Source organism: Scomber japonicus, chromosome 4, assembly GCF_027409825.1.
Source record: "Scomber japonicus isolate fScoJap1 chromosome 4, fScoJap1.pri, whole genome shotgun sequence".
NCBI classification, from domain to species: Eukaryota; Metazoa; Chordata; class Actinopteri; order Scombriformes; family Scombridae; genus Scomber; species Scomber japonicus.
Window position 1 is genome coordinate 32,162,757 of NC_070581.1, and position 6,000 is coordinate 32,168,756.

The 6,000-nt window shown below is 49.4% G+C and overlaps 1 pseudogene; it reads right to left on the minus strand.

The window, feature by feature from the left end:
* The window catches only part of LOC128356785 (cryptochrome-1-like), a 41,850-nt pseudogene that overhangs the window by 23,178 nt on the left and 12,672 nt on the right, over positions 1-6,000 (minus strand).

A 6,000-nucleotide genomic window follows, 5' to 3' on the forward strand; every position in this document is an offset into this window, starting at 1 on the left:
ACAGAGAAACAGAAAGAAGGCCAAGATGAAAACTACCGATACACGATGATGTAAAACAACCAAAAGCAGCAAATCCTCATGTTGGAGGCGCTGGAACCACAGACTGTATAAAAGAAATGGACGTAACATCCGTGACGTCACCCATTGGTTTGTGGACTGCTGCTCAGAAGCCAATAGTTTCCAATCTAGGCAGCGCCATCTTGAAAATTTCAGGTGCATGCTGGGAAAAATAAAAACACGGATTCTACTTATATGGGCATGAGGCGGAGCCATGGGCGGAGCGGGGAGGTTGCTATGGTTGCGAGAGCTGGATCTCGAGGACATTGGTCAATCAACCTGTCAATCAGGACGTAGCCACGCCCTAATGCATACCCTGCTTTATCGTCACATATAAAATCAGGGAGGCCAAAATGTCCCAAATGAACATCATACTGCATTGAAGAAGGCTTTAAACTAGCGATTGAGACCATAAACACATTTTGAAAACGTTTACTGAGGTTAGAAATCAAGTGAGAAGTTGGTGAATTCTCCATTGACTTGTATAGAGACGGTCGCCCCCTGGTGGCCTTTTGATAGAATGCAGCTCTAAGTTACTTCCTGGTTGGCCTCATTTCAGAGGACCAGAACTCCCCACCTGGTTGGAACAAGCAGCGGATGACGTCGTCTTTTTAAAATGATATAATCAAAAAACGGACGATGCTGACCTTAAAGAGCCGAGGGAACACGTTGGCTGGTTGGCCCCTGATGACAAAAAGGCGAGAGTTGAGCTTCCGAAGACTGGCGTCTAGATCCTCCAAACACTGGAGAAGAAACCTGATGAATATGAGAGAGAGAGAGAGAGAGAGAGGGAGAGAGGGAGAGGGAGAGAGAGAGAGAGAGAGAGAGAGAGAGAGAGAGAGAGAGAGAGAGAGAGAGAGAGAGAGAGAGAGAGAGAGAGAGAGAAAGAGAATTACTTGATTGTGATTCGTGGTAACTGAAACAAGCGATCACATTCTTTCACTACACATCTTTGCTTGACGTCAACTTGTTTTGTTGGAACAGTTTGTTAAAAATGTCCTGTGGTGTGTGTGTGTGTGTGTGTGTGTGTGTGTGTGTGTGTGTGTGTGTGTGTGTGTGTGTGTGTGTGTGTGTGTGTGGTGTGTTTGTGTTTTTTTTGGCCTTTATGAGACATACGACCCCCCAGTGAGACACACATTTGAAGCCCGTCTGTTTTGACTGTTCCTTCTTTCCTCCCTCCTTTCCTTCCTCCCTTCCCTCCTTTCCTTTCTCCCTTCCCTCCTTTCCTTCCTTCTTTCCTTCCTTCCTTCTCTCTTTCTTTCCTTCTTTCCTTCCTTCCTCCCTTCCCTCCTTTCTTTCCTTCTTCCTCCCTTCCCTCCTTTCCTTCCTTCAATCCTTACTTCCTTCCCTCCTTCGTTCCTCCCTCCCTCCTTTCCTTTCCTTCCTTCTTCCCTCATTTCTTCCCTCCTTTCCATCCTCCCTTCCCTCCTTCTTCCTTCCTTTCCTTCCTTTTTCTTCCCTTCCCTCCATTTTCCTTCATTTTTCCTCCCTTCCTTCCTCCCTCCCTCCTTCCCTTCCTTCCTTCTTCCCCCCTCCTCCTTTCCTTCCTTCCTTCCTCCCTTCCTTCTTTGACTTGAGGACAACAGGAGGATTAATGGATCAACATACATCAGAATAAAATAGTAAACCAGAGTGTGTGTGTGTCTTCCTCTTCCTGTCTGATAAATGAATAAATACATAAAACATTGCACATTACTGTACATTAGCATTCCCATTAGTACACGTGCACGCTGAATGAATACCTTTTATCTATTTTCAGTGATTCATATTTGTCCTTATGAAGCTGATGAGTGCAGAACAATAACTACAGTATAATTGAAAAATGAATACAATAGTGTTTCCGGAGCTCATCATCTTTGTCAATGTGAATGAACTGCAACCTTATAGCTCCTATTAGCATAAGCGCTAATTAGCATAATGAATATACGGTTATGAACTGGTCAGTGTAGGAGGATGCTCTTAACAACAGAAGAGAGCATGCTGCATGTGGGAGGAGGCCATGTGGGCAGATAGGAGGCTTCAGCTGGTTGCCTGAAGGTCGGCTGTGACGTAAACCTTCTCTGTTCTACACACACAAGCTTTTCCAGATGATGGAAACCCTGACTGGCTGGATATGTGTGTGTGTGTGTGTGTGTGTGTGTGTGTGTGTGTGTGTGTGTGTGTGTGTGTGTGTGTGTGTGTTTTTTTGGCCTTTATGAGACATACGACCACCCGATGTGAACCCAAACATCAACTCCCTCTATGTCAACTCACACACAACTGTTCAGGTTCTTGGGAGGTTCTTAGTTCTAGGTTCCTCCCTTCCTTCCTTCCTCCCTCCCTCCCTTCATTCCTTCCTTTCCTCTGTCGTTCTTTCTTCTTTTCCTTTCTCCCTCCTTTCCTTCCTTCCTTCTTCCTCCCTCCCTCCCTTGGTCCTTCTTTCCTCTTTTCCTTTCTCCCTCCTTTCCTTCCTTCCTTCTTCCTCCCTTCCTTCCTTCCTCCCTCCTTCTCTCTTTCCTCCCTTCCTCCCTCTCTCCTTTCTCCCTCCCTCCCTCCTTTCCTTCCTCCCTCCCTCCTTTCCTCCCTTCCTCCCTCCCTTTGTCCTTCTTTCCTTCCTTCCTTCCTCCCTCCCTCCTTCTCTCTTTCCTTCCTTCCTTCCTCCCTCCCTCCTTCTCTCTTTCCTCCCTTCCTCCCTCCCTCCTTATTTCACTATATAACTTTCATCAATAATGCCATAGACCAGGGGGATCAAACATGAGGCCTGTGGACCAAAACCGGCCCACCGAGGGGTGCAAGCCGGCCCACTTTCTGGAACACTGTGTTCTTTTCCTTTCTTCCTCCCTTCCTTCCTTTCCTGTCCTTCTTTCCTTCCTCTTTCCTTTCTCTCTCCCTCCTACCTTGCTTCCTCCCTTCCTCCTACCTTCCTTCTTCCTCCCTTCCTTCCTTCCTCTTTTCCTCCCTCCTTACTCCTTCCTTCCTTATTCCTGCTTCCCTTATTCCTGCTTCCCTTATTCCTGCTTTCCTTCCTTCCTCCCTCCTTCTCTCTTTCCTCCCTTTCTCCCTCCCTCCTTCTTTCCTTCCCTCCTTCCCTCCTTTGTCCTTCTTTCCTCCCTTCCTTTCTCCCTCCCTCCTTCCTTCTTCCTCCTTTCCTTCTTCCTTCCTTCCATCTTTCCTTCCTCCTTTCCTTCCTTCCTTCCTTCCTTCCTTCCATCTTTCCTTCCTCCCTTCCTTCCTTGACTCGAGGACAACAGGAGGGTTAAACTTTTACTTTTGCTTTAAGTACTGTTACTGTACTTCAACTCCACATTGGCAGAAGACAATGGTTGTCAATTATACTAACAGTGGATTTATCACCATGGTTACCGCAGATTCAAGTTGGACTGTAGGGCTCAGAGCTGTAAGTGTGTCCCTGACTGACTGACTAATGAAATTACACTGTAACTGTAACCTCTAGCATTTCATCCACAGTCCAGCCGTGTATGAGCTTACGACTCGAGTCCTTTTTATTGTTGTTCCAACCGCAAGTTTACGAGGGGATAAAACCTAATCCCTGCAGGATCATAGTACAATAATAAAAAATAAATAAAACCATAACAACAAAAAAGAAAAGTAGAGCACAGTAAGAATCACAAGGAGGCTGTGAAGTTAATTATGTTAACAGACTTTAGCTTAAATATTCAGATCCAACTCATCCAAGCTTTTTTTTACATTGACTCACTTTTATATTTTAGAGATGATTTTAATGTTTTATCAGCAGGTCACAATGTTCTGAAAAGTTTGGCAGCTTCATATTAAACTGCTGACTGTCTGTCCCTGTGTGCTCCCAACGTCTGCTCACCTTCCTCTAATTAAATCCTACTAACAACTTTTATTGTGTTCAGTTAGTTTGAGATATGAACAGGAAGTATGCATTTATATATATATATATATATATAAAAGGGGGGAAATACTTTAATATAATAATAATTTTAAGTATAATTTAGTAATTTTAACCCTCCTGTTGTCCTCAAGTCAAGGAAGAAGGAAGGGAGGGAGGAAGGAAGGAAGGATGGAAGGGAGGGAGGGAGGAAAGGAAGGGAGGAAGGAAAGGAAGAAAGGAAGGAAGGTAGGAGGGAGGGAGGGAGGGAGAAAGGAGGGAAGGAAGGAAAAGAAGAAAGAAGGAAAGGAAGGAGGGAGGAAGGAAGGGAAGGAAGAAGGAAAGGAGGGAAAGGAGGGAGGAAGGGAAAGGAAAGAAGGAAGGGAGGGAGGAAGGACGGAGGAAAGAAGAAAGGAGGAAGGAAAGGAGAGAAGGGAGGGAGGAAAGAAAGGAAGGAAGAAGGAAGGAAAGGAAGGAAGAAGGGAGGAAAGGAGGGAATGGAGGGAGGAAAGAAGGGAGAGAGGAAGGAAGGAAGAAAGAAGGAAAGGAAGGGAGGGAAGGAAGAAAGAAGCAAAGGATACTAATAAATATCCTTTCCTAAGTATTAATAAAGTTACCTTTAACCTTGAAGGAAGGGACTAAGAGTTGTGTTTGTGCATATTTTTCTATTTCAAATTAAAAGCCTGAAGTTGAAATATGTAAAATCCTGAGAAGCTTCGTATATTAGCGTGCACGTGCCTAAACTGTGCGTAACCTTACTAGCTACAGCTCTGCCCTTCTGTGTGCGGATTGGGAGCAAACGGAGCTTTGCCTCAGAGTGAGACCTCCTCCGGTTTTATAATGATCAGGCCAACGAGGTCAGACAGGAAGGGAACAGAACTCAGCAGAACATCGCCTGCCCGCCCGCCCCCCCCCGCCCGCTCGCCCGGCTGGCTGGCTGCTGTCTGCTCGGCTCGGCTCGGCCACCTGATTCTGCTAATGATCAGTCCTGCAGGTCAGACACAACACAACAGGCTGGGGCTGGGGGCTGTGGCTGGGGCTGGGGCTGGGGCTGGGGCTGGGGCTGGAGCTGGGAGCTGGGGCTGTGGCTGGGGCTGGGGCTGGGGCTGGGGGCTGGGGCTGGAGCTGGGACTGGGGCTGGGGCTGGGGGCTGGGGCTGTGGCTGGGGCTGGGGCTGGGGCTGGGGCTGGGGCTGGGACTGGGGCTGGGGTTGGGGTTGGGGCTGGGGGCTGGGGCTGGAGCTGGGACTGGGGCTGGGGCTGGAGCTGGGGCTGGGGTTGGGGTTGGGGCTGGGGGCTGGGGCTGGAGCTGGGAGCTGGGGCTGTGGCTGGGGCTGGGGCTGGGGCTGGGGGCTGGGGCTGGAGCTGGGACTGGGGCTGGGGCTGGGGGCTGGGGCTGTGGCTGGGGCTGGGGCTGGGGCTGGGGCTGGGGCTGGGACTGGGGCTGGGGTTGGGGTTGGGGCTGGGGGCTGGGGCTGGAGCTGGGACTGGGGCTGGGGCTGGAGCTGGGGCTGGGGTTGGGGTTGGGGCTGGGGGCTGGGGCTGGAGCTGGGCCTGGGGGCTGGGGCTCAACAGTTTGTGCTCAGGGCTGGGGTTGGGGTCGAGGGCTGGGGGCTGGAGCTGGGACTGGGACTGGGGCTAGGGCTGGGCCTGGGGGTTGGGGTTGGGGCTTGGGGCTGGGACTGGGGTTGGGGCTGGGGGCTGGGGGCTGGGGCTGGGGGCTGGGGCTGGGGCTGGGGTTGGGGTGGGGGCTGGGGCTGGGGGCTGGGGGCTGGGGTCGAGGGCTGGGCCTGGGGGCTGGGGCTCAACAGTTTGTGCTCAGAGAGGAGAAACCAAACATGATTCAATTTAATTTATAACACTTAAATTGTCATGTCACCTACTGTAACATTACTCAAATTATACAATATTATACTTTCTTCCTTTGTTTCCCCCCTTTTTATATATTAATGCATACTTCCTGTTCATATGTCAAACTAACTGAACCTATGACATCAAATTTTAAAAAAGTAGAAAAGAAGGAAGGAAAGGAGAGAAGAAGGAAGGAAAGGAGGGAAGGGAGAGAGGAAGGAAGGGAGGAAGGAAGAAGGAAGGAAAGGAGGGAAGGGA